At 34.2% G+C, this 19097-nt stretch overlaps 1 long non-coding RNA gene across 1 annotated transcript; it reads right to left on the reverse strand.

The window, feature by feature from the left end:
- Positions 1-222: 222 nt before the first annotated feature.
- Positions 223-3526, reverse strand: LOC132915128 (uncharacterized). The gene is made up of 3 exons (XR_009659785.1): positions 3383-3526; positions 2246-2525; positions 223-462 (listed from the first exon to the last, which is right to left on the reverse strand). It is a non-coding gene; the product is annotated as an uncharacterized LOC132915128 (long non-coding RNA).
- Between the last annotated feature and the right edge of the window lie 15571 nt (positions 3527-19097).

Below are 19097 nucleotides of genomic sequence, written 5' to 3' on the forward strand. Positions count from 1 at the left end.
GTTGCAGAGTTCAGTAAGAGTCAGTCGGTTAAAAATTTGTTAAGAGGTCAGTTATTCAGTCAGTAGGAATCAATGAAGTCGAGTAAAGAATTAGTCGAAAGTTAATATCAAGTTCAGAAGAACAGCAATCTGCGAAACAGAGAATTGTTTTTAATCCAGTCTTTGAGTAGTGTCAAGAAGTAAAACTGAGCATTTTGTTTCTGTTTTGTTTCAATAGCGTTTCTTCCGCATCGCCTACTGTATGCGAGTTCGACGTCCTTTCTTCTCCCTGATCTTTGGCGACGTGAGATTTGAACTTTCGGACTGCTCGCGGCGGAGGCAGTGGCGCCGAACGCTTTTTGTTTGGTTTTCTGAGACGAGTCGGTGACGTTCCTTTCGGAGATTTTGCAATCGCGGCGAGCTTCGCTTTGCGCTTCTTCCGTCTCGGTGGGACTGGCGGTGTACTGCTAATAGATTCTGTACCTGGAACAACGATTGATCGAACGTTGGTGTGCAAGACACTGGTAAATGTCAATGACGCTCGGCTCTATCGTTCATCACTGACGTGTATGTTCACTTCTGTCAGTCTGAAGCTTTGATTTCGTCGCAGAATTTGCCAAACTTATCAAAGTTAAGGTCAATTGTTCACTTGGTATATACTATAATACAGAGACGACGTGTCAGTTTGGGAACAAAAGACAGTTTATGGAAATGATTCGTGGGATTCGCATTTGCACGTGATAGAGATTGGTCGAAGCACAAACAAAATATAAAATATTTAGACAGAAATTTTGGAGTACGGAAACGCGTGACTAAATACGGCGTTAGACCGTCCGAGGGATACTAAAGGTGATTCCCTATAAATGACAGAGCATCCTCTACCCCTCCTCTCTCTCTACCGCGAAGTCAATAACAGTGATTCACTAATGCTGCCAAGTTTAAGTTTCCTATTGAATGAAAGAAGACCCTCACAAGACGACAGGCGAAATTCTAAAATCGATCTCAAACCCGGATGTGACAGAGCTAGCCAGATACTGCGTTCACTTTTAGGAAGAAAGCTTTTTCATCGTCGATATGTCAGTAGATTTATATATCTGTTAATTATTCTCATCCTTTTATAAAATACATTCTTCTTTTCGGCATTACATTTTAATTTTTGTTTGTACGTAGAAAACATCAAGTTTAAATGTATAGATCAGATGTAGATTCAAAATTAAATTTGTATGACATATATCTTCGTAAGATATTCTGCTTATCGAAACATTCTTTTTATTTAAAGCATTCAGAAATTTGAACGGATGAAATTGAACTTCATGTTGTAGATAATCTTCAAAAATTGAATTAAAATGTATTCGATGAGCCACGTGGAGTAAACTGAACAAAGTTGCAAATTATTACAATTTTATTGATAAAAGACTACTGCCTAATATGAACTTCGGGTTTCCTTTGATAACTAAAGGACAGAACTGACGTGATGGTTCGTATTAAAGGCGCAAATAGAAAAAAAAGCAGCAAATAGTGCCGCCTCGAACTGTGGGCACGGCTTTCGTCCGTTAAATGGATAAAAACAATTCGATTAAGTTACGTGGTGGATGCAGCCACGTTCTACATAATGGACGTAATGGCCTTAATGGTGTTTGCTATACGATTTTGCAAGTATAAGCGCCCACTAGCTTGGTTTGAGAATCGAAATTTAAAGACCAAGCGAACGATTGAAGAAAATTACAAATTCCTTTTAAATTTTCAGTATGCAAGACTACGTAAAAGGAAATTAAATACTGTTTAGTATTTAATATTTCTTTTGGAAAATTTCAATCCCTCTATTTTAATTCGAATGGCATTTTTATGTTACATCGATGAAGTATTGATTACAGATATACATAATAAATAATGTTTTTTTCTTGTAGATAATAAATTATACATTTAAAATATATGTTTACGAATTTATGTAACAATATGTAAAAATAAATTGGTCTCGAAAGTATTTATTTATCCTCTATTTTACAATTCTTCATCTTTTATAATTTAGAAGGCAAGAGTTTCATAAGTTACATTTTACACTGTATTATGTAATATGTAATAATATATAATTTGTTATTTTAATAGTATTCTCAACTAAAACTATTGGCATAGCACGTATCTGAACAACGTACGAAAATCAATATGCATATAAATTGTTTCGTTGCGATTAAGTACCCATTAAGTGCACAGTAACAAAAGTAGCATACGTGTTAAATAAAAATGGGTTTATAGAGTAAGTACTAACTTGCTTTATCGACGATTAAATAAAAACTTTGCGAATCGTCCTGCTGACGTCGAAGTCCTCTATACTGAGCAGCATACCTGCGGGCTTAAGTGCACCATTATCGACAAGATCGGCCATGTATAGGCTGTTTGCATTGTGATTACCCATTGCACTCGATACGCCACTGCTGTACGCACTCGAGGTGTTTTGAACAGATGCAATGTCGGTGATCCTTTGAACGAGCCATTTGTTTGTCATGCTCGACGTATCTGCTTCCGAGGACACGTCGAATCTGATGTCACTGAAATCGATGAAAACGTACTTATAAAGTTTGCTTGGAAGATCAATAATCACACTTTTCAATCAGACACTGAAAGCCATTATATCGTATACATTGAGTTTCTCGCCATCTCCAACTTACTAATTTAATCAACTCTTATATCAATATATACCTATTAAAAGATAAATAATTGATTAATATTTGTCTTAATACATATTTTTCAAATATATACACATTTGCATCATTATTATGTATTTCATTATATGAATATAACGATAAATAAGTATACTTTGTAAAACTTTACCATTTTCAGTTTCTGTTTGTACAAAATAATACGTTTAATTTCTTTTTTAATTTTCCCGACTATCCTCGTTCATATTTTCCACAAAAGACAAAATGTTGTCGGTTGATAAATTCCAACGCGTACAGCATTACATTCTCTGTTATATCATATGCTGTAATAATTTTCCAGAGTTTGGAGCATGACATCTAGAGAATTTCAAATTTCAAGGATAACCTACATACCAAGTATAATCAACACTCCGTTTGTAATATCCCGTGTATGTTTAAAACTATTAAGTACAGACCCAAAATTTTGCTTCCATTCTCGTTAAAATTAAGTGCATAACGAAACAGAGTATTGGGATGTTTCACTTGATTACTTCACTTGATTCATTCACAATATACAGTTCTACATCACCCAGTCGCAATGAAAGAATCAACCTCTTTGACTGAAAGTTCTTCAGCGGAAACAAGAAAACTTATTTTCATTTCAGAAGCAATTGCTCGCTCACTTAGCTAATATTAAAGTTAAGTTTAATTAAAAAACAACTAGGAAAGATACTAGGATTCAAGGAAAGGAACATCTTTATACTCACTTCAAATAGTTATTTTCCGCAGGTTGTTCGAGATTCTTCCTGGAGGTCGCGTTTTTACGGGAAGTAGCTTGAGAGAGGACCAGCACTGCAGCATTTTCAAAGCATCTTCATACCGCAAATGCAATAAATTCTGCCCGTTTATCGCTACGATGCGATTGCCTGCGGCCAATAAATTTCTCCGAATTAATGCAGCCCCGGTGAAGAATGGCGCGTCAAGCTTACTTTTGTTCACGTTTCTGGCCATATCGGCCGATCCTCCTACCGACACCGCTTGGATATAGACGCCAGTGTTACGGATCGAGTTCTGGTTGCCACGTGTTATGCCAAACGCGATGGTCCTTGCGAGGTTCCTCACGGTCTGACCGCCAAGACCTACACATTGTTACACTGACCCGCAACAAACCTAAGGAAATACCATAAACCGAATCTGTTTAGTTTCATTTCCATTCACATAAGTATTTTCGGTTTACGGATGGTCCTTATGTTTTTTTGCACGCTCTTACCAATTACGGAGAAAGCGGATGCCTAGCGAAATAGCAGGCTTTTCGCATGAACAAGGATGTCCATGAGCCACATCTGGATTTCTTTGTTTTCATAGTTTCATTTATTAACCAATGGTCATCGCGGATCGTTACCCTCACTTTCCTATCGAAAAGTATGAACGACGAATTCGTGTTCTTAGTTTAAAAAGGCACACCCACACCGTGCTTTCCTCCTTGATGGTACGAGATGGGTCTGCGACAGTTCTTCTTGTGATCTTTTTGTAATAAAAACATAACTCTGACCAATAAAGGCAGTTTTCTACTGAATCTTTCGGTTATCACTTAAAATTACGCGACACCAGCATCGTTATCCTCTGTCACATGTAAACCCTATGCTGCCACCGTGTCCCCAATCCAACTTAATGACGATTAACTTGCTGACGAGCAGGATTCGTTCCTCGGCAAAAGATAACTCTTCAAGACGCGCTGCTAAGGAAGCGGACATCGACTCGTCCTCCGGCACACGGAACGTCTCGTCATCTGTACGGATGTCAGCGTCTGTTGGAAATAGAAATCATACAAAATTTAAATTTACAAATCATATGATCCTTGCATGATGATGATGAAATGCATCTTGTTCGAAGAGATATTTTTATATTGAAATTAATATGTTTGCAGAATTCCTTAATTTCTTGAGGTATAGGATTAAGAAGATAAAATATCTTATGTTGAATATGTTATCCGATTTAGTGAATTACATAGCGCGATTGATTTTAAGAAATGCAATTTCAAATGAGTTATATGGCATTTGTACTTTAAATATAAGAATAAAAACTAGTACGATGATGATACAACATGCATCGATAACATGGCGCTGTATTAAAAATTTGTTAATTGTATACGTTTAAATATATGTTCGAGTGATAATTGTTAGTATTTGCAAAATCTAGTGGAAGTAGAAATGTTACTAACTGAGCACGTATGCTTCCGGTAGAGGAGATTCCGTTGATCGTGCGGACAATGACTGAATCGAAGATTCCGTGTCTGATTTTAATGATAGCGACTCCATGTGGTCGGTAAGGGCGATGTCTTTCTGCACGAGGTTGCTGTAGATCGCTCGTGTTCCCATTTTTACCCCTAGACGACGTGGCAAACTCGGCCTCCGATAACATCCCGATTGTCTGGATGACTTGAAGTCTTCATCTAAAACAGACATAAAGACATTTCGATTCCAATTGATTGCTACATTGGTTAATTTTCATACAAAAAGCTAAGATATATTGCAAATACACGAAACAACATATATTGAACTTCTCTATCATTCTCGGAAGTAAATACCAGTTAAAATACGAACACTCCCATTAATGGTATTATATACACCAATATTAAAGCACCTACTACTGATTATATGAAACATAATAATTATCCCAGATTATAAGGTAAACAATTAATAGTCAAAATTTTATATTTATGGAAGAAGACGATCTAAACAAGTAGCGAAAATGATCAAAAACTATTTGTTAGAGTTAAAGAAAAAATTAATTGACTCTTGATAAATATTTGATTCAAAAAGGACGTTAAAAATTTTTTTGGTGAATTAAATAGTCCACAAATTTATCAAAAATGAATGTGATTCGTGAAATTATCTGAAATAGAATATGCATGGAATTAAATAGCAATAGATGGATAATCTAATAAAACAAATACCAAATTAACCAGAACAATGATTGAAAAACGTAGAGGAGAACGTAGACGAGAACAGTATTGAATTTTTTCGTACCGACTCGAAGATTTTTATTATAATGTCAAATTTGTTATTGTCGAAGCTTTAAAGTGAAACAATAAATTATAAAAATGTTATTAATTTGCTAATAATTTTCTAGATCTTCTTCATTTTCACAAGTTCGTTATTACTTATAAGAGAGTTTAATTGGGTATATTGCATATATTTTCAATATTTTATTATATATGTCGAGTTGAGGTTATGATTAAGGGTAGGGGCGTGTAATAAATCTTCAATGGATTTGGCCATCGTTGTTATACCATCGGGGTAATGTTGATTAGCACAAGTGTGAGTATTACAGAATCGACAACTAATCGCGGTGATTATACACTAATGACAGTGATCTTAGGTTCGATAACGAATCCGCGGTCAACGGGATAACAAATATACTTTCTTCCAAAGTCTAAGTCGGACTCGTGATTAAAAACGTGAAGTATCCACTGATCGTAAAAGGCGTTGTTTTTTCGCTAATGAGATCGCACGAGAGAATGCATTATCCGTCCCGTTGATGCTGCAGAGGAAACCTATGATGGGGTGTGTCTAAGGAGATCATCGGATTCGTCGAGGAAAGTCTCCATTCGGAAAGAGAGGGAAATGGACGTTGCTGTTAATTGGTTAATTTCTATTTTGGTGGTTAGAAAAGAATGCTAGCCGTCCTTGAGACAAAGTTACTAGCGGGAAGCGTCGTACGTGAGGAAAGCAGGTCTCCCGTATCTTCCCGTAGTAATCGACAGATTGACGGACTGTTAGGATAAAGACTGTTTGTCAATTTGAAGGACCTTAGTTAACTAAATCTTAAGATTTATAGCGGGTCCTCCGGCTAGCTGAACATACTGTGAATGATGCATCGACATCTGGCGATCATCTTATCCGAAGAATAGGGTCTGTGTGTGGCGAGCCACGGGGCAGAGACCGTCGGAATTTTTACCGTTAGGAGTCGGTACAACTATTTCATTTTAGAGACAGCTATGCAACTCTATACCTCTGTTAGGTAAAACGTTCATCCCGTGACCGCGGCTACGTTCGGCGACTGGTTATCGCCTCGAGACCAAGCTCATTATCGCAAATCTCGAACAATTATAATCGGGTTAACTTTTAAAGATTAAAGTATTGGGGATTTTCCAAAGAATTCTAGAGGGAAGGCCCGGTGTCTTTTCATCTCTGACATATACATATGTATATGTATATATAATTAAAATAACTCATGAAACTGTGCAGCAATACCAACAATTAAAAATTAATCATAGTGCTATGTCGTACTATTCCACACTGAATACTTAACCTTCTGATCACATTTCATATCACGCAAAATAGTTCGACCTCTAACAATAACAAAGAAACAACGACATAAACACCACGAACACAAACGCGACGTAATAAATCCAGGAAAACATTCAGAAAATATAAACAAAAGCTTTTTTCACTTACGAGTGATGACGACGCAAATTAAGTTTGTTCGACAACCTCGATGACCAGCTGATGCACTTAGTTGCACAGCAGCCGACTGTACTTGGCAGTTTCGCTGCGCTTGTGGCCCATTCCCTGAATTCTCCTGAATTCTGATCTCACACACGCACACGCAGCCACCGCCGGCTATCGCAATTTAACTTTGTCACAGTTCACTTCGGACAAAGAGATTCCTCGAGCCTCGAATAGCGAGAATCCGAAAAAGACAACGTGTCGAGAAAAACGATTAGATTTTCTTTTCTTCTCTCTCTTCATCATTCGTGAGAGACAAAACCGATTAGGAATTGTCCGAACGCGATTCAACTCGAAACACAATCGACTCTCGATTCGATTCGACTCGACTCGCGAGAGTACGGAAGTCACGCGCAAGTTAAGCCACTTATTAAGACCGAAAACGACGATGATGGATGCCACGCTCACCGGCATTAGTACGACAATCACCACCCAAATTTCAAACAGTCACGTGCTCTCGTGACAATTCCATTCTCGAATGGCCTTCATCGGCACGAGCAATCGAACTTCAATCGCTGCATCGATGATCCGCACACTGATCTCTGTCTCACAGAGAGAGAAAAAAGTGGAAAATCAATGAGTTAGTTGAATCGAAACGCGAGCGAGAGGGAGAGAGAGAGAAAGAGCGAGAGTTTCGACGATGCTCCACCATATATTATTTCGAATGTTACCGATCAAACGATTGCACCGATTCAAACCTTCCCTGATCGATGACACACTGCGACAACATTCGCATGAAAATCGTGTCTCATGATGCGTCACGCGGTAACACGCGACGTGTAGACGCAACTATCACTCATGTTGTAGAGTTTAGTACGACGGGCAGTAAATTTTACTCGCGTTACGATGAGGTTAACGGTGGTCGAGGAAGACCACGACCAGTCGTGTCGCATCGTTGAGGCATGAAGTTGAACGAGACAGTTGCAAAGGGAGTGAAGTCAGGCGAAGCTGCGCGCGCATCTAATGAGTACAACACGGCTCGCGGATCGCGTGAAACTGCTAGCCGCGCGTTAACGCGATACACGACTGCCCCTTTCAAGCCACGGGTCTGACGTGGGTACCATCCCTTTCTTCCTCCCTCCGCACAGACACCCGGTGACTCTACACCCTCGCGACATTCGACCTTTTCTTACATTATCACGTCATCCCCTTTTCCAACTTATCCTGGACCTGGATCGGGCCAATCGAAAGCCCATACCCCTTATTTCACCTGCGACTCTTCCATTGTTAGCTCACTTATCGGTCTGTCTGTTTTATCAAACTGCTCATTCACATTTCACTAATTGTCCTTACTTTCTTTCACTTACATCGATGACTTTAATAAATTTTCATTTAATGAGTTGTTATCTGTTTTTGTTTCTTGTTTCTGGAGAGTCGTCGAAGGGTGAGATAGGGATTTGTTTATTATCTGCTGATAAGAAATGGGAACCATGGAACCGTTTGAAGATTATATTGCATAAGGGCTATTATAATTGAATGATTAATAACAAAGTATTTCAAATAGTGTAACTAGTAAACATAAAAAATAGAGAGACAAATAATATGCGCGTATATATATAATGCATATTGACAATATGCACTATTGACAAGAATGATGTTATAAAGATTATTTTAGATCAGTCTAAGAATTTCAGAGATTTTAATTTAATTACCAAGCATTAATAAAAATACTTATATCGCTTTAATTAAAATACAAAATAAAACTATAGTTTAACTAACATAAAAGACGTACGTACATTATTCATTAATAAATGTTTGATATAACTTATTTATTTCTGTAGCTTCTCTGTTTCTGATCGATTTTGGTACATTAATTTTAAAAGAATCTGATAATAGATAATAGAGATAATATCTGATAATAGAGAATGAAAAGATTTTCCAAACATTCACAGGAATTAAGGTTCGCTGCACGTAAAAGTAATTTACGTTTCGATTCACTGACGGTTGTGAATAAAAAGAGAAAAGATATGGGCAATAATGTACATGCACAAAAATGAATAGAAAATGAACGACGTTCAATATTTATTTAATTAGTATGTATTCATTTCCCATAAACCGTATTTTATTTGCTATAAAAATAATTTAATCTAAGACTACAGTTTGAAATACTTGGTTGTCATCCAGAAAGTTTTTAACGTGCAAGTGAAGTATAAATTCAAATAACGAAGTAATTTCTTGCACATAATTGTAGATTGAATTATATTCTACATTATTGGGAAAAGATACTTTCATAAAAATAGAAGAAAGCGTATCTGTTGATTTTCATTCGTTCTTGGAATATTATTGCTCATATAAAGTAGACATAAACAAACGATATTTCATTTTAATTGTTGTAAATTAATGAAATTGATAATTAATGCAATTTTTTGACACTAATTAAAGTAAATAGCGAAATAAGACTAGGTACGCTTCAAAATCAGTAGATTAATTTCTATAAAAATTACAACAAGGTGTATATAGGACATTTTACGACTTGGTAAGATCTAAAATTCTCTTGCCAATCTTTTATCTATCCTGATGAGAAGAAGATTTGTATTTATCTTTTTTCCACAGAAAACTGTGATTATACAGTGCCTACTTGTTATGATGAAGTTCGAAGAACAACAATAATGGATCAAATTCGCTTCTAAAATTAGAACGGTAGTTTGCTAAATCGCGGAGATTACGTACTAAATCTATGCATATGAAGATATCAAGGCTCCATGTACGAAAGAAAAATCGACGAAGCGTCTTGTTTATTTCGAACTTATACGATCCGCTCAATTATAAATCTTCTACGTTTTATTCACATCTTTTTATAGAGATTATTGGCGTGTAATTGATATTTTAATATATAACTCCATCAATTTCCTCATTTGAAAATGTAACCTAAAGAGCTACCTTTCAAGAACGACAAGAAGCACGGTAGAACAACTATTAGCGAGACTGAAACCTTGTAATTCGCGTGATTAATGAATAAATAAGACGATATAAAGCCACCGGAACCAGCAACGCAATTATTGGGAACAATAATTGAATAGAAACACACCCGAACCAGCTGGCAGCGGAAACGAACAACACAACAAACATCGCAAGAAGACTAAAAGGGAAACACTCAATAGACCTCATATAAGATATAACCTAGCAAACACGAAGATGGCACCCCGCTGGGGCTAGTCACACACATGCTATATTTTTATTTTTTTTTTTTTTTTTTTTCTAATAACTAAGTTATAATACTTTACCAAATGTCCTTTAGGACAAATTGTAAAAACCAAAATAAACTAAAAAAAAAAAAAAACGTTTCATCTCTTGTAAAATTCTGCTTTCTCAGTGATTGTAATAGAATGTAATGATTGACGAATAGAAACGAAAATATCCAGTCAAAGGAAAATTCAACACGGAGCGTATCGACTATCCTCACCATATTAAGTGAGTAGGCTTTGGCGTCTTGGATGAATAGGAAGAGTGATATGATACTAAATGTGTATATTCAGTTTATTAAGATGTAACGTTCCGTTATCATAACAATGTTTCATTTATAATTTTTTTTCAGTTATTTATATTTCAGTTACTTTTATCACTATTGAATTCTCCTTGAATTTTTTAACATTGTAGTTACAGGAGATAATTTTTAAAATACACGTAATATATTTTTCGTGAATATTTTTCTTTTTATTATTATTATTAATACTTTTATTTTGATGTATATAAAACCTTATTAAATCAACTTTACTAAAATATTATTTTGAGGAAGTTAGGATATCTATTTATAGTAAACATTGACATTTTTAAATCATGGAAATTTTTCTTGGATGTCTGCAAAATATCTTTTGATGTAATACAGTATTGTCTCTATACTATACGCAATGAAATTCCCTGACGATGAATTGTCGCGTATAGCGTAGATCACTTGATTGTATGTATATGATAGATGTGATTCGCCATTTTTCCGGATATAAGAGACAGTCCGTGTGTGTGTGTGTGTGTGCGTGCGTGCGTGCGTGCGTGCGTGCGTGTGTGTGTGTGTGTGTGTGTGTGTGTGTGTGTGTGTGTGTGTGTGTGTGTGTGTGTGTGTGAAAGAGAGAGAGAGAGAGATCCGAAAGTGGGCTTGACGAAAAGAAACATCTCGGTTGGATAATGTTAATGCAACAACGCAGTTTTTTCTTTTTCCATTTCTCGTAGAACGAATCTATTATCAGGGTAATAGCGAAGCATTTCTGATTAAAACAGAAACAAACACGGTATATGGAAATGAGATTTAAACTATATGGTGTTTGGTCTCATTTTAATGGGGAAAATCTGACAAACACCTCAGTGAAAGTTTTATTTAAAAAGAATCAGAAATAAAAAAGTTTCGTTATTGTTTCATAAATAATTAGTATTGTTTCATGGACAATTGAATTCGGTTTCAGTCACTCTACTCAGCCGTCGAACTTCATGGTGTATCAAAGGGAATACTAGGACCCATTGAAAGGAATTTGGCCCTAGTTGTGGGGGTGACGACCGGTCTCTTATGAGGAACAGGCGATCAAATATCGACTGTACAATTTTTGTTTCTTGATGAAATAATATGCAAGTTACTTTATGTACCTTTTACAACAATGTTGCATTTATACAAACTTTACTCATTATTCCACTGTTTAGTTCTTAATGATTTAAATGTAAATAACTATTTTTCGTAAGGTAGTTAAGAAGTATGATTTTTGAAAATATTTGTTAAGCAGCATGCTATGTAACAGTAATAAGTATTTAATTCAAATATGTACAAAGGAGCAACCTCTTTTACAAATGAATCCTATCCATTTTCAAATGTTATTAATATTTTATTTTATATTAATTCATCCTATATAGAAGAAGTTCTGAGTTTACAATTTATGGTATTAACAATGTATGAATTTACTTATAGAAGAATTTTTTCTTATAAAAGATTTCGTTTTCTAAAAAGATTTTATATGTTTTAATAAATACGAAAATGTATTTTATTTAATATTTTACTTGGAAAAGATCTTTTAAAATGCACAATTTTCAGGTATCTTTATCTGAGAAATTACTGTATTACAAAAAGTACTGTACTGCAGTACAATGGAGTACAAATGGTAACAGTCTTGCGTGATAATTAATACAAATGATCTTTTGTGCTGCTAACTTCCATTCGATTGACTCATCTTTTGCAGTTACACCAAGCAAGTTTTACCTACTATTCCAGAATCAAAGCATTCATTTATGACACGGTATTGTTTAAAAGGTTATAAGCTACAAAGAACAGGCATTAAACTTTTTATAACAAAGTGTCATATTTTCAAAAAATGACAATTTGTTAAAATATAATGGAAATTTATTTTCACGTACCTACATTCCGTTTTCCAATGTATACATATCTTTTTACCAGTATGAAAATTATACGCTCGACACTACAATTTAATTTAAATTTCATACATTTTATATTGTGATCGAAAATTTTATTTGATTGAATTGTGATATTGTCATTGAAATTTTGAACATTTATTCAGTATTTCAGTTAGAATTTTAATTCAGGAAAAGAATGAATTTATATATATAATTATATAATCGTTACCCTCACTTTCCTAACAAGAAGTGTGAACAACGAATCCGCGTTCTTCGTTCAAAAAGCACACTTCAAGTTGTTGTCGAACAAACACTCTCTATGCCTAAAATATAATATGGAAGAAATAAAATTATATATATGAAGGAAGAAAGAGGAAGAAAGAAGAAGAAAGAAGATGAAAAAAAAGTGTTTCGTCCAGAGCCTGCTAGCGGACTCATCAGTAAGGTTTACCTAGCAGGTTCATGCCTTAGACACATAGTGAAAGGAGAAGAGGGAGGGAGGACATACAGAAATCCGGGGTGTCTCCCTCTTCACGGCAGGACTTGAACTGTATCTAAAGCTCGGCACTTCTACCCTCTCTTGCGCGTTTTCTATTGGAACGGCCTACTCCGTATGATCTAGTCGCTTTCACAGATACGGAGGGATACTATTGGGGTTAGTGGTGTTAGTGTAACTTAGAGGCTATGTTAGTACTTAGTTATTCTATTAGTCTTTAAAAGCTCATCTTACTTTGGCAGATATGAGATCGATGGTTTCAGTAAAATGGCGCGTAGATCAGGGACCTACAGGAATTCGCCATTTTACAATACTATCGGCGGAAAGATGTCGCCAGATGAGATGACATGATCTCATCATTAGCCTTAAACTAAACTACAAGCATTAGCTTGGGATAATTTTTGCCCTTAATGTGGGCTGAAGGAAGCCGTATATAGATAACTATAACTAACTTAAAGCACTACTTGTTACAGTCACAGCCATATATATACTGTAATTCTCCCAAAGGCCGTTCAAGAAACTAGAGAATGTAATATTTACAAACCAAAACCAGTTCGTTGCGACACAATACACATTCCGGCGCGTAAATCACCCCCGCTGCTGTCTTTCTGCGTGAACCCATTTTTGCCTGCCATATGTATCGTCCACAGCTGTTGAGTCGTAAATACTAAACACAACAACTTGATCAAGCAGGGGGGTGTAGGAGTGACAAAGAAGGAAAGGAGAGGGAGTAAAGTGTTTCGTCCGAGATCTGCTAGTAGGACTCATCAGTAAGGCTTACCTAGCAGACCTATACCTTAGACACTGGGATAGGAAAGGTTGTGTTGGAAGTTATATTTATTGAAACGAACAATCAATGTGACCACTAGTGAGAAAGCATTAACTTCGGTGGCCCTATGTTGATGTCGATGGCCCTCTAGTGACAAGTGTAATACATATTCTACAAACGTAATTTAAACTGAACCATTACGATGAGTTATAAATAGATTGTACATTTATGAGAAATTTAAAAGTGTAGAAATACACAGATTGCATAGAATAATGTGCAAAGATATCGAAAATATTGAAAGTAAAGTTTCTACTAGGATTAACGTAATAAATGAGTTATGACACTTAATTTTATTGAATGAAAGAAATTTCTATTTAAGTTCAATTTCCTTAATTGTATTTCTGTAATAGTGTTAAATAAAGTTACTAATTTATATAAACATCCACGGTCTAGTCATAATAGAGAATTTGATATAGACAGAATTAGAAGAGTATGAAACAGAATATCGGACGTTATAAAATTCCTGTATACATATCGTTAACGCGATGTGTTTCAAAGAAAAAAACAAAAGAAAGAAATACGCACGGTAATGTTTCTGGCTCGATGTTTTCTTTCTTTTTCCATATTGTTTACGCACGCAGCATTGTCATGAACCGAACTGTTGAATCTCGGTGACAAATAACAGGAATTACGTACTGGATGCCATAGGACCTGTATTTGCGCGTTCAATTGCTCGCGTTAGACCTCTACACGTAAATTATACAGAAGCACGATCCAACAATTATTGAAAAAGTATTGGATGAACGACATGTTGATGGAAGCTGTTACGATCGGCAAGTCGTAGACCTCCGTTTCAGATGTTTCTTACGTTTTAAATGTTTTTTGATTCAACAGAAATATGTAATTGTAAAAAATCGATTATGTAAAATAAAGTTTCTGATGGTACTGTGAAAAAGACTTTTCATATGAAAACTATGCATATTCTGTGTATTCCTGCAGCATTAAATTTCATCGTGTGTCTAAACTGTGTGTCACATCTATTTGAACTCCATCATCTAGTGTAACTCTGTGATATCAGACACGTGCTGTGCACGTTTACCACTTTACAAACTTTCCAACTTGTAACATGCACGTTTTGATAGACAACGTGCATTCTATGCCTCTGAAACAGATTTATAACAATTTCGTGAATTTTGAGATATCTAAAGCTCTACCAGTAGTAAGATTTACATCCTGTTTTGTATACGTCCACGCTGATTTTCAGATTTCCTGGAAGAAGAACAAGATAGCCTGAACTATAACACGATGACTAATTTGCCCTTGCTTTTTTATTATAGAAAACGTTGAAGATTCATAGTTACATAAAATGGATATATATGGATATATATGTTCGAGTAGTAGTAGAGAGATATAGGACAATTTATTTCGATAAAGCTTTATACAAAAGTATAAACTGCAAAAAGAGGAAATTTGATGTTTCCCGAAATGATAGAATTCTGATTATTCGGTATAATTAGAGCAAATGACATCTATTGCTTGCAAATATTAAACATCGATACAGATTTTAAAAAAGGAATTTTAATATAATATATTTTAAAGTGTAGAATGTGTATTCTAATTTGCTTTATGTCGTAAATCCGTGAATTTCTTTATCTCTCTCGGTTTCATAAAATGATCGTGGAGAATTCGTGTATCGTATATTCAATACTGGTTATTTTACTGAAATATTATTGCACAACGATGTATTTGTTGAAAGTTATAAATGAAACGAAAAATTACGTAACGAAGTGAAATGATTCAACGAAGACTATAAAAGGCGATAGACGATACAATTGCCCTCGCTACACAGTCGATGTACGGCTTAATTACATCATACCGCGCACCATATCGACTCATGTAATTTTATTAGAAATGCATGAATCAACCGCCTTGTTAAAATTAAAAAGTAAAGAGTAATTCAAGAATCTCAATGCTTTGAGAAAATGTTCGCTGTGTTTATTGCACGGGTAGATTTGCAAGAAATACTTTAAATAATCGCTTATGCATCTTCACCAAAGGGTTAAAGTAGAAATAAAAAATATAGAAACTTTAGAAATGTTATGTTTAGAAATGAAATCTATATTTTATGTATTTACATATTTATATTTATTATATATATAATAAGTATATAATAATAATAATGCACATATATCTGTAGATATCTGTTTTTTTAATGTTTTCAATCTTATTTTATTTGAGAAGAACAGCTATTCTTGCTAATTATGATATTACTTTGTAGAATATAAAAAATTACATAAATTCAAAATGTTTTTATAAAATATAACAAAATGAAACATGTACCACGAAAATAAAATAGTATAATGAATATATACGTATTTATATTTCATACTATGCATATAATATTTCAATGTATATTATTCATCCTTTTATAATTTAAATAGCCAGAGTAATTATACCACACGATCTTTTTCAAAAAAGTAAGACAAAGTTTTTACGTTACAATACGTACATTGCTTATATATGTAATTATATATTTATGTCGAGAATAAATATTCCGAATAACTAATCCAGCTTCATTCTGATTGCGTGTGAAAATAATTGCAATGATTAATGATAACGTACAAAGAACTGCGAATTAAAATTCCTGATAAGATACAAATCTTCAGCAAAACTTTAACGTGCAGAATTAATTAGCAATCGTTATTTACGCGATGCATTCTTACCAGATATATGCCAGCTAGTATAATTTTGTAACATGTCAGATTGGTTAATAAAATAATCAGTCTTAGGAAAACCAGGACGTTCCACTTCTTCTCTGACGTTAGATCGCTGTCTTTAAGTATTACAGACGTGAATCTCCAGTAATAATCTCTCATTAATTATTCATTGGAGACCGATGGTTCTGTCGTTAATGCGAATGAAAATCTACGATTCCATGGGATACTAAAGGATAGTAGAGAAAGGAGCATTTTCGAACAAAGTAAAATTGAAAAAGTAAATTAAGAAGTTTTTGATAGACCGCAATTACTAGAACTTTTCTTGTATATTACACTTTAATTTTATTCTATTTTAACTTTGTTATACTTTATTACGCTTAATTTATGGCAGAATATTCCGATCAGTATTTTGTATTTCAGTTGATACCGTTATTTCACGATGCAAATACAACAAAGGATATTACGTTGTTCTTAGCATGCCTTCCTTTATTTGAAATCTTTAATTTAGCTTGTACTGTTTATTCGTTTCAACAGTAACTCCCAGTTCTTCTCTTTCCTGTTACATCCTTTCATACCAGGTATTCTGGTAGTACCAACTAAACATGAAAGAGAGTCATGCCTAATTGCTAGAACATTGTCCAATTTAATTTTATTTCAATATTGTTTAATGCAAGTATAAGCAACACTTTTTAACATATAAATATTCTTTTCCTTAGTCCTAGCGAATAAAAATAACAAAGTTAATGTGACTCCTTTTTAAAGCATATTCAATGTAATATATAGTAGATGCAATATAATAAGAAAAGTAACTAATAAAAATACATAAGTGACTAATATTAAACTAAGATCATATTGTGTAATGACCAGTTAAAATAATTAAAGACTAAAGCCTAAAAAAGGAGTAGCCTGTGAGAAACGTGAAAGAAATGAGGTTTTTGTTTCATTCTTGCAGCCATTATATAGGTATGTGTATGCAGGAACCATTTCTGATATTACAAAAATTTCCTTTTCTCGTTATTCACGAGAACTTAAGGTCGATAAATTTGAATAAAATTACGCGAAGTATCGTTGAATATTTTGAAGTCACAGCTCCGTAGACTTAAAAAGTTTCACATGTAAAATATGTTAAAGAACCTTCGTATTTCTATTCAAGAAGATTTGAAGGAGGTCGTAAAATTTGTTCTTTTGGCAAAGTGAACGTCAAAGAGTTAGATAAAAGCGATTAAATAAACGAGTTGACACTTACTTGGAATACAATATTAAGCTATTAAACTATACTTTAAAATTTAAACTTTATTAATAACAAATAAAATATTGCGATTACGTGATAATTAATTCCATTAAAATACATTTAAAAATTAGAATAAATCAATGACAAGAAACAATACCAAATTAAAAACTTATGGAGCTATAAAACACAGTCATGAAAAATAACATTGAATTTCATTATATTTGCAACGATAAGTTTACAAGCAGCATATTATACGATATGTATGTGTCGTGTATGTTGACAAAGTGGTGGAAGTCTGCCGTTGTATATCTTTTGTCGTCTGAAATGTGTAGTTTGGGGTTAGGTATGTTTTATTTTGATTATCTCGTTATACGCATTTGAAATGATTATTATCTAGTATCTATATTGACTGATAAGGATATTTTGATTTACAATTTAAAACAAAGAAGAATATAATGTGGAACACTTGTTCAAACGTTTGATTTTCTAACCAATTCTTTTAAATTTTAATTCATATAATACATTTTAATACGGTGACGTTAAATTATATTGAATGTATTTTATTTAATTCTTATGAAATTCGTATAAAATCTTTCAATGAGATTCCTATATAAAAAAATGAAAAAAATCTTATTGAAATTATCTTAATTTTTATTCAATGTTAAAATGACATAACTGTAATTTCTCCCCTTAGGACATTCTGTTTAAAAGTAATTTTTACATGTAAGTTATTTTTAATTAAAGGAACGGGAAGATATTCGATCTTTCTCGTCTTGATATACCAATATCTAAATTAAGGAATTTGATATTACCTCATGTATAAGCAACATTGATGATGAAACTACAGGCTACAATCATTGTTTATTTTGTGTAAGTTGGATTCACAGACAAGGTGAACTCGAGGAATAAGGTTTTGCTCGGTATTCCTGTTAAAGCTGATACTTACTTAGCAGTAAGGGATTATACGAGCAGGGGATAGCAGATAAAGGGGTTGAGACAGGAAACTTGATAATCAGAAGTTCGCCTGTCATGACTTCTGATAGAACTAGAGTCATTCTTTCCGAATATACCTACCAGTTTTAGTCTAAGTATTGCACAAATACAGTTTGCAGGAACTTACCTGCTAACCTGTGTGCTTCACTTTGTTAATTCGGATGGAACTCAGAAGTTTCGCGATAACATGAATATTCCTGTCGACTGGAGGATAAAGCACTATCGAAATATCTCTGACGAATTTATGGTGATAATGGAAATGTTATTTTCGACAATTTAATTTAATGGGGAACGTTTCAACCCCGAACGGTTAATGAGTTTTACGCCACTTTAGATCCTACATAGTCCCTTTCTTTCGTTTTAATCGAGAGAAATGGTACAATGTTATTTGAAACGTTGAACATATGAGAATTCTCGAAATTGGTCTATCGATTGAG

Source organism: Bombus pascuorum, chromosome 16 (assembly GCF_905332965.1).
Source record: "Bombus pascuorum chromosome 16, iyBomPasc1.1, whole genome shotgun sequence".
Lineage (NCBI taxonomy): Eukaryota > Metazoa > Arthropoda > Insecta > Hymenoptera > Apidae > Bombus > Bombus pascuorum.